This window comes from Xyrauchen texanus, chromosome 13 (genome assembly GCF_025860055.1).
Source record: "Xyrauchen texanus isolate HMW12.3.18 chromosome 13, RBS_HiC_50CHRs, whole genome shotgun sequence".
Taxonomy (NCBI): Eukaryota; Metazoa; Chordata; class Actinopteri; order Cypriniformes; family Catostomidae; genus Xyrauchen; species Xyrauchen texanus.
In genome coordinates, this window is record NC_068288.1 from 39,099,991 (window position 1) to 39,111,600 (window position 11,610).

Consider the following 11,610-nt stretch of genomic DNA (forward strand, 5'->3'; position numbering starts at 1 on the left):
GCAACAGTGTCACTTACAGCAGTCCGCAACCTCGGGACTTAAGCAATATGTCTACTAGAGGAATGTAACGCTAACACTTTTTGAGTAAACCTTGCACTTGCTGAAGTCTCTATTAGATGGGTTTCTTAAAATCAGGAGAAAGACAGTAATTGTGTCTGGAGGTGGTGGAAAACGGTTCTAAATTATTACTGAGAAATAACTGAAAAGAGAAATAGCATTGTTGAGCCATGGGTTTCTGACTGGAATTTTTTCTTTTTTTTTAATAGAAGCTTTCTAGTAATATAAGTAAACTTGGAGAGATTTTAACATAAACACATTGACATTCTAACTCACATACTCATATGTCATGTAGTGTCGAGCTTTAAAGTGAGCAAACAAGTTGTATTAAAAGTTTAAATGATTGTTCCAACTTGTGATATTCTAGCAGTATAAAGCTTACAAATTGTCACTCAATTCAAAGTAGTTCCACGTGAGACATTTCCTTTTCACGCACGCACGCGCGCACGTGCACGCACGCACACACACGCGTGTTGTAAGCCAGTTGTCTGATATGCTTTCTGCCCTATTTTGACAGGAATTAATCGGCCCTGATAATCAGCCATTTCTCGATGTTTGAAAGTGCAGAAAATCTGCTTTATCGGCAGAGACTGATATTTGGCTGCTACGTCAGTGCATCTCTAATTATCAACTCTGTCAGGCACATAAACTCACATCCTTGTAGATGATGTAGTCCTTATTGCAACTTGTTTACAATGTATGTTTGAAAGCACAACAATGGTTTCACATGTCAATACTTGTAGTTTCAAGTGTCAAGTAATGTAGACCATATTTTACACTAATAAATTTTTTCCATTTTTTTTAATCCTACTGCGAAAAATGAGCTGCATTTGCTCCCATGAAATTAAAATTAAACAGATAATGTTTTATTAGATTAAATAGATAATGCTTTGTCAATACCTTGTCTGTTCTAAACTACTGAATTGCATGGGAGCATATGTCACAGTGTGCCGGTTTTACTGTGAAATGTAACCTTTTTTTGATCATGCACTTGCTTTTGATTGTTTTTTGTTACACCAAATGATGATTGAATCCAAAAGCTGAACACAGGCTCGGGAAAGAGAGAGTTCAATTAAATAGTTTGGAGGCTGTGAGCTGGTCAGGCAGGAGGTAATAGCAGAGCAGAGCGGCGGCTGAATGGTTTGGCGTGGCAGGCTTGATGTGGAGCGTATCTGCGGATGACTGAAGAGGTAAGAGGTTGAGCACAGGTTGGCTGGTTGAATACTGGATCTGAAGCACAGGATAACACAAGTAGAATAAAAAATAACAAAAGAGAATTGCAGAGCAACTTTATTCTAATCTGCCTTAGAGTACCACTCTAATAGACTGAACAATCTGGAGAAGAATGGCTGAGAACACAAGGTTTAAATAGGGCAGACTGGTGATGAAATGAGGCTGGTGAGATGTAATCAGTGGGGAAGAGCTGCCACGCCACTGGAACAGACCAACTCAGACAAACGGGTACACACACACACACACACACACACACACACACACACACACACACACACACACACAAATCAGATCATTTGGAATGAAGGATGGATCTTAAATGGACCTGTGCAGTTTGAGTTTAATGGCAGAGGGGTTGATGATTTTTTAAATGACAAAGGGACCAATGTAATGGGGAGACAGTTTTCTGGACTCAGTTCTCAACGGAATGTTTCTTGATGACAACCATACCTTCTGACCTGGCTGATAATTGGGTGCAGGAGTCCGATGGCCATCAGCAAGGTGATGGTTTTTGTCAGCTGAATGGAGGAGGGCAGAGCGAACATCTCTCCAAATCTTACGGCAGCTATTGAGGTGAACTTGGACAATTGGGACTGCAATGATGTTCTCCTGGACTGGAAACGTCGAAGGCTGATATCCCAAGGAACCCTCAAAAGGAGACATGCCCGTGGCTGAGCTGAGGAGGGAGTTGTGAGCATATTTTAATCCAAGCAATGTGGGCACTCAAGGAGATGGGTTTAGGGGCTGTAACACATCATAATGCTACCTCTAACTCCTGAATGATTCTTTCCGGTTGCCCATTGGATTGAGGGTGAAAACCAGAATATAAACTCACAGATGCTCCAAGAGCCCGGCAGAAGGCTCTCCAGATCTGAGAGGTGAACTGCGGTCTATGATCAGAAACAATGTCCAAGGGGATGCCATGAAGACAGAAGACATGTAATTCCAGCAGATCAGTGGTCTCATGAGCTGTCGGGAATTAGGGGAGAGCTAAAAAATTTGCTGACTTGGAGAAGTGGTCAACAGTGGTAAGGATGGTGGTTTTACCTTCGAGGGAGGCAATCCTGTAATGAAATCAAGGGCAATGTTTGATCAGGGGCGACTGGGAACAGGGGTTACTGGGAACATGCAAAACATACAGAACATACTACATACAGTGACGAAGGCTTGAGTATCTGCGTCCATGGTAGGCCACCAGAAGTGTCTTTAAGAAATTTTAAGGTGCAAGTCAGTGGCTTGATCTGTATCAACAGTCCAACGAAAAGGGGTGTAAGATGCAAGCTTGTGAGAGGTGCGGCCACATGAATATAGTCACTGATGAATTGATGATAAAAACTTGCAAAACCCAGAAAGTGCTGTAGTTGTTTAAGGGAGATATGTTTGGGCCATTCTGCCAATGCTTGGATTTTTTTCTGGATCCATCTTTCTTAGCCACAAAGAAAAAAACCTGCGCCAAGGGGTAAAGAGGAAAAGCGAATTATGCCAGCAGCTAGAGATCATGTACACATTTTTGGCTGAAGGGGACAAGTGGCTAGGAAATTACCCATCTGACCATACCCACCCTCAATCTCCAGAGTTGTTCGGCTGGGGTGAGATGAGCATGACCCAACTGCATGGACTCAGATGACAAATAATTGGTTGAGACACAGGGACCAGTAAATAATTCAGTGACCTCCTTTCCATTCAACTGGGAAAAGACATGAGAAGAGGGTGCAGGGTGAGACTGGATTTTTCCCTAATGGATTCTCACAGGCAGTTATCTAAATTGTTAGAGACACAAGTGAGTCAAGAGAGTAAGATCTGTCCTCAACGGCCAGTTCATCATTTATTTGGTCATAGAGTCCATTCTGAAAACACTTCCTGAAAAGCACCATCATTCTAGCCCAATTTGGCAGCTAAGATGCAGAAATCCACCGAATATTCAGCCACGCTTCGAGAACCCTGACAGAACAAGAGGCACTTCTCTGCTTCAGTTTCATGAATAGGGTGGTCAAAAACTTTCCTAAGTTCAGAACTAAGAGGAAAAAGAGTTAAAGGCAGTTTGACTGCTCCAGACTGCTGTGGCCCATGCTAAGGTGTTTCCTCGAAGAAGCCCAATAACATAAGAGATTTTTACATCATCTTTGGAATATGTATGTGGCCACTGGCCGAAAACTAGAGAACACTGAAGAAAGGACTTACATTTTCCTAAATCTCCAGAGTATGGTTCAGGATCATGAGCCAGGGACATGTAAAGGATGAATGATCAGAGGAGGAGGTGAAATGGGCGCTATGGGAGCAGGCTGACTGGAAGTCGGACTCGTAGACCACTGAGCGAGTAGAACAGAAATATAATAGAATTTCACAAATCTGTGAGATCTGACCTGTCATGGTTTGGTTGCGGTCCACAAGATCCCGTAGCTGTATTTCATGCTGTCCCAGAAGTACTCCTTGCCCAGACAGAGCTTTATGAACTGAATCTGTGTCAGCTGGGTCCATAGTGGCCAGATTGTTCTGTTATACCAAATGATAGTTGAACCCAAAAGCTGAACACAGACTCGGGGAGAGTTCGATGAAATAGTTTATTATAACAGACTTGCAATTTGATGAATGATATACAGATGGGGATACTGCCGCTGGAGGCTGAGGGTTGGGCAGGCAGGAGGTAATAGCAGTGCGGTGGCTAGATGGTTTGGCATGGCAGGCTTGAAGGCAAGCAGATTTGTGGATAACTGAAGAGGTAAGTGGTTGAGCACAGGTTGGCTGGTTGGACAGTGGATCTGAAGCACAGGATAACACAAGTAAGGACAAATACTAAGAGAGAATTGCAGAGTAACTTGCTTCAAATCAGCCCTGGCATTAGTACCACTCTAGTAGACTGAACAATCGGGCGATGAATGGCTGAGAACCCAGGGTTTAAGTAGAGCAGACTGGTGATGAAATGATGAGAGGCAGGTGAAATGTAATCAGTGGGGTAGAGCTACCACGCAAACAGACCAACTCACTGACACACAGGGGGGACACTGATGAAAAACACTGTTGGCCAAGATCAACATCCTGACAGTTTTGGATATGCATACACACCCTCCATTTTAAATTCCAGAGGGAACATAGTGAATTAGCCTTTCAGGTTGGCCAGCAAAGAGTGGGTGTGATCCTACAGTACTTATAGGTCTGTTTTTTCATACTGTGTGAAATACTTCAAATGAAACAATTTGTAACACTTTGTGGACACATTGTAGGTCAAATTCTTGGTTTTGCAGTGACTGCATGTAGCATGTTTACTCCATTCATAATTTATCTGTTTATTAGAAATGCTATGATACAGTAGATACCTAGAAATGTTGCAGCTTTCTATAGTGTAGTAATTTAATGCGATGGTAAATTGAGGACTTCCTGTTATAACTCTATAGCATGTGCTCAGTGGTGTGTGTCAAATAGCCCTGCATGATTTTGTCTGTTATAGGTCACATACCTCATAAAACTATCCATCAAAATGTTGCCTCTGATGAACACCCTCATCCTAAATACAGCATGTGTAAAGTTTTTCAAGAGTTCTATTTCTTCATGATCTCTGATCATAGTTATACTATTCCCAAATGTGTTTCATTGCTGTTAGAATAAAAGGTTTCATAAACAATGTAATTTAGTAATCCTTTAATATTTCTTTGTAATTGCCTTGGGGATAAATCCTGTCACATACTTCATAATCCTTTATAATGCTCAAAATTGCAGCAGTTTCTGGCATAAATTTATATTATGCACACACACACACACACACACACACACACACACACACACACACACACACACACACACACACACACACACACACACACACACACACACACACACACACGTATGCGTTTGATAAAAAAATAGACTGTTCTGAATGGAATACTTGCTTACTTCTAAATACAATACAAAGTGTACACTGTATAGTGCCTACTATTTGTTTCAAATACTTCATATTTGGCTTTTCATAACAGTAGTATATACAATTTTTGTCACATTACCTCATCACTTTGCTTATGAGTGTCTTTCATTTATTATTGTTGAAATAAATAGTTAATAGTTTTATTTTACAGTTCAATCAAATATTAAGTTAAAATACAGATGTTAATATTGCATCTGAAATTACATATAAAACCATATAAAAATTGAACATTTGAACATTCAAATGGAGTATTCAAATGGACCACCACCAACAACATAAAGAATTACTAGATAGAACATTCTCTAATCATACCAACATGAATAAGGTGTCGATTCACTGTGTAAGCTGTAAATCAAGAGTATCTCTAGACAGCTTCTTCTTATCAGGGATAACCATATTTGTAGGATATGAAAAATAGCCATGCCTAGCAACAGAGACATATGATTGATTTATAAATATGCCCAAGGGATGCCTGAAAAGGTTCTGTGTCTTGAGATGTCAACCCCCAACTAATGACACCCAAGTCTCCTCTTACTGGTCTGACATTTATTACATGATATTTTACAACTAATTTTCTCTTCCTTAACCCATGCTTACCCAGTTCATTAAGGAATACATTTTATTTTGGGGTAAATGATCCCTTTAACATTGCCTGCTGAGTTTTACAGAGCTGGATGTAACTATTTGAACAAAAAATATTTAAAAAAATATATTTATCAGGGTGCTGTGGTAAAATATGTCATCATAATTACTAGCCATTTAAGGCAACTTTGAGCACTTTTAGCTCCTTGCAATGTTTTTTTTTTTTATTCACATTCTTTGTCATTTTTTTCTGAAAGTTTTGTTCTGTATTTTGTTCAACTGAATTCTGCGGTGAAAATAAAAAATTGAAGCTGATTTCATAGCTAACATATTATGTATCCTACAGACACGTGATTAAGTCATCTTTTCCGCAGTGTCTATTTGCACCCTGGTGTAAACGGCACCCGCCACACAGTGCAGCTACAGTATGTGCACCCCTAAAGTCTGGCGGAATCACGTAAATATAGGACAAGCTTGACATCAGGTTTTGCTGCTGTGGCGTGGGATGTAAAGATGGTGTAAATGTGTTGTGTGACCTTGGCTTGATTCTGACTTTTGTCCCACGTTTTATTTTTACCATACAATTTCCTGTTTCCAATCTTAATATTTCCTGAATACTACTTACATTAATAAATCAAAATGAATATTAAGGTTGATTTCATCACAGTGATTTGGCTATGGTGAATGTTGGTTTTGACCATGCAACTGCCCTTAGAGGATTTGGATGAGCACATCTACCCTCCATTTTAAATTCCAGAGGGAACCCATGGCGAATCAGCCTTTCAGGTTATAGGTTTGGGGTAGAGATTAATGTAGTGTGTCTTTGGGATTCTAAATAAACACAATAAACACACTGCAGTGATGCCCATATACTGTATGTTAGTATTTAAATATGGGTACAAATAGTATCTACGTAACTTGCACCAGTGTCGGGGTGCAAATAATATCTGCCAATATTTGCACTGGGGTGTAAATAGCATATAGGGTCTACCATTATTTGCACCAGGGTGCAAATAGCATCTGCCAATATTTTCACACTTTTCTTTTTGCAAAATTTAGCAAAAATAAATGAATAAATAACAACAACAAAAAATCCTAAAAATTGGAAATGACACTCAATAAAAAAATATATGCTCACAAGCAACATTTACCATATTTTTTCTTTAAACATTAAAATATTATATTTAATCTCAAGCATTGAAACTTTTTTCAATAAGTATACTAACTTAAAAAAAAAAAAAAAAAACTCTGGTACAGTCATAGTCTTTAAAAATTCTATATAAATATTTTTCACACAATGTATTTGAAATGGTTTATGTTTATTTCACTCTTTGTTTAGATTATCATAGTTTAAAACATGATAATTAACATTTTTTCTTTTTTTTTTTATAAATGTCATAGTTAAATATTAAAAGTCTGGTTCTAGGACAAGACTAAAACAGTACAGTCTGTACACACTGTTAAAGGCATTGAAAAGTACCAAACATAAATGATGAATGTTTGGTAAAAAGTTTTCAAATCAGATTTAATGTGAAAAAATATTTTTTTCATTGTTTAACACTTTATAATGTTCCATTTGTTAACATTAGCTAACAGCATTAATCAACGTGAACCAACAATGAACTATGTTAATTTCAATAGATATTAAACCATTTTTAACAAGTTGTATTTGTTAACATTACTTAACACACTATGACCTAACATGAACTAAAAATGAACAATTGTATTTTTCTTAACCAACATTGACAAAGACTAATAAATGCTGTAATACATATATATATATATATATATATATATATATATATATATATATATATATATATATATATATATATTGTTCATTGTTTGAATGATACCTAATGCATTAAATGCATTTACTGAATGGAACCTTATTCTAAAGTGTTACCAATATTTTTCATACAAATTAACCACTGGTAGATGACATTGCCTTAATGTGAAGAAGCACCATTTATGATCAATATATATATATATATATATATATATATATATATATATATATATATATATAGTTGTGTCAGTAATTCATAAATTAATTGTTTGAGTCTAATTTCACCTTTATATACTGCCTACATGTCATGCACCCTGCTCAAAACTGAAAGAACAGATGGTGTAGCATCCTTTGGTCATTAAATGATAATATCAAAGCCATTTGATTGAAAAAAAAGACCATCAATATAATGTTTTGTAGGCCTACTAACAGATGTCTCTGTTCAACTCACTAAGGACCACTCCCCCTCTGGTTGGAATCTTACTTTTTGCTTGCTCTATTTGTTTTGACATAACAATCACTTTGTCCAAATCTATTTATATCATGAATTGGCACACACAAAATTACTTATTATGCTCATTTGCCAATAATAAAACATGCAGTAGGTGTGTAGTTGACAGGTCTCAATGGACTTAGATTAAAATGTTATAGCTTTTAGGTTAAATATATGTTTTTCACCATTTGAATCACATTTTTGCCATCACTAGTGCATTTTAATTGGTCCTGCGGTGGGGCAAACCAAATGATAGTACACATTTGCTATGTAGTCTCTCTAATTTAGTTAATATTAGGTCATAAAAGCTGCATGCATGATTACAAAAGAATGCTTTTTAAAATAGTTTTAGAAGGTAGCATGTCAAACCACAGAGAATGTTAACTTCCCATATGCAGTTTTAGCTCTTAGAATCTTGGCAAAATGGTCACATAAATGGCACAGTTTTTGAATCTCCATGGATGATGCTGTCAGTCTGGTGAAAATTCCCTTATATTTGTACATATACAGAATAGAGACATCTTCAAAGACAGAGGAGGCTTTTATCCAATCATATGCACTGATCCAAGGCCATCATTGAGTTTAGGAAATTAGGCAACCCCAAGCTATGCTGATTGGCCAGTGCATTGTTCCTACCATCATCTTGGTATGATCTAGCAATGTAGTACAATTACTAAAGTTTGTGGCTAGAACTTACTTGTAAAGTGTGTCCTGTGCTCTTTGTTCAGCTTTGAGTGTGGACCCTTCACCTTTGCAGCCCAGCTTGAGATGGTCCTCAAAGGTGTCCTGTTGCTCCTTGGGGGCGATGGCTGAAGGATAAACTTACCCTTGAGCACTTATCAAAGACATGAGGGTGACTCCTCCTTAATTATGGAATCAGGCTGCAGAATGCAGCGGAGAGGGTCTCATAAACTATGCCCTAAAAACAGGCAACTGGCATTCCAGGAGAAAGTGTCCAACGGAGCAGTGACATTGAAGGGAAAAGCTTCCTTAAATGATGCCTTGAGAAAGGTAAGCTTGAGCTACCCTTAAACCATTGTGAAAACTAATATTGGTTTCGTTCCCCAAATAATGTGCATCATTTTTGTATATAATTTGTGGAAACAATTTCATTAATACTATATGTGCCACTATAAGACAATATTAAACAAAATATAGCCTATATTAACAATACTTGTGCTACTCAGAACAACAGTGTAGGAGCTTCGAAACGTTGTGAAAAATAATAGTGATGATGTTTTTCTCACAATTTTTGAATCATTTCTAGATGTATTTGTGTAGTATTTTAAAAATGCTGTGTCGTGTAAGATAATATAAAACAAAATATAATCAATACCAAATAGTTAATGTGCAACAAAACCTTTTAGAAGAAAAAAGACAATGCATGCGTTTTGTTGATGCTTATGAAAATATTTAATACATACACCATTGTGGTTTGGATATCTAATATATTGCTAAATTATTTCATGGATACACTTGTACGTATGAGCAGAATATCTCACATTTTACAATAAGGTTCCAATTGTTAGTTAACAAGATTAGTTAACATGAACTAACAATGAACACTACTTTTACATCATTTACTAATCTTACTGAAGTTAATGTTAATTTCAGCATACAGTAAACTAATACTTTTATATAATCAAAAGTTGTATTTGTTCACATAAGTGACTATGTTCGCACTATGAACTAACAATTAACAATTGTATTTTTATTAACTAACATTAACAAATATTTATATATGCTGTAAAAAATATATTCATTGTTTGTTCATAATACCTAATGCATGATCTAATGTCAAGGAATGGAACCTTATTTTAAAGTGTTACCAATATCTCTAAAGCTTTAGGCCAAGACCGAACATCTTCTGTGCCAGTTGGATGTGAGTTTGACGATACACTGGTATGACCAGGCCCAGGCTTTATTGCCCATATATGGATCAAAAGAGACAGAGATCATAACTCATCTTGATATAGTGACTCATAAGTGTGACATATGCACATGACCACATAGAGTACATAACTGCACCACAGGAGCTGTGTACTGAATCTGATGTTACATTTACTGCACACTGGCTCATGCCATTTTAACACTTTAGTGGCAGTAAAATTCTCTGACCAAATATAACAAGGACAGAATGTTCAGACTTGACTTTTATAAGTAAAACTTTATGAGTCATGAGTTATGAGTTATCATATGCATTCACATGATACTTTTATATGATATTTCTCCTTTTTGTGTCTGAGTGGATGAAGATAAATGTAGAATTTATACTGTACTTGGACCCTTGGTCTTGGTTGATTGATAATCAGATTTGCAACTGATGATAAATAACTATGGAGTTATAATAATTGTCTATGGATCATTCCTACTATGCCATACATTTTAGTGTCCCCATCACATGTTAATATATTGTACAAAATTATTAACTTTTAAAAATATTTATATCCCAATAGTTTTTTTTTATTTTTTATCACTATACTACAATTTAGTGAACATTATTTAAAAGTGGATTTTAAATAACTTCACTATTTTGGTTTGATTGGATATTGCCATTATTTCACCATGTAGCTGTATGATATCTTCTTAAATACACACACACACACACACACACACACACACACACACACACACACACACACACACACACACACACACACACACACACACACACAAAAGGCAATTTAGTAAGCAACATTCCAGTTGTTTGATCTCTTTTCATTTCTTTAATCAAACTGTTTAAAAACAAAACTTTTATTGGGAATGTGTAATTTCATAATTAATTTATAGTTATTTTTTTCTTGTCGTCATTATCACTTTCCATGCTTTTAGTTATGTAGGTCCCTTAAATATTAAAAGCCTATCCCCAGATTACATCATCCTCCCCTAACAAATAATGTTTTAGCATAGATGTTATGCATTTTTTCATGTTTGTGGTATTAGCTGTTTGGTTTCACTCTAAAACGTTCCATCCTTTTTGGTGAAATTATAGAATTAATAAAATAATATTTACTGTATTATATCAGATTTAAAATATATCACAATTTTAAAATACAATAAATATATTTAAATATTATTATAATATAAAAAATCCATATCTAAATTAAATGAAATTAAATTCTAGTTGACTCCCTCGTGTAAATTCATTTTCAATCCCTCACAAAACTTCCATCATGTTAGTTTTCTTGCCATTGTATGAGTAATCAGGTTGAAATTAATAAATAAATGTGTGATCTTTACCAGATTACATTTCTGAAAGTCTGGTATACCCGTTTTTTTTTTTTTTTTTTTTAAGTTAGAGAGTAATTGAAAAGAAATGCAAAACAGAAATGGCCCCTATGTGCAAGGGTATTGTTTAGAAACCAATGCCAATCATGATCTTGAATGTTTTATTTACACCAAACCATTCCCTATGACAAAATCTTTTAGAATATTTGATCTTGAAAGCTCTTAATTGTGTTTCTTTTAGCTTTCAATACAAGCAAACTGAGAAAATGGATGTGAGATCAACAAACATTTTACACTTATTTTGTTCCTTAA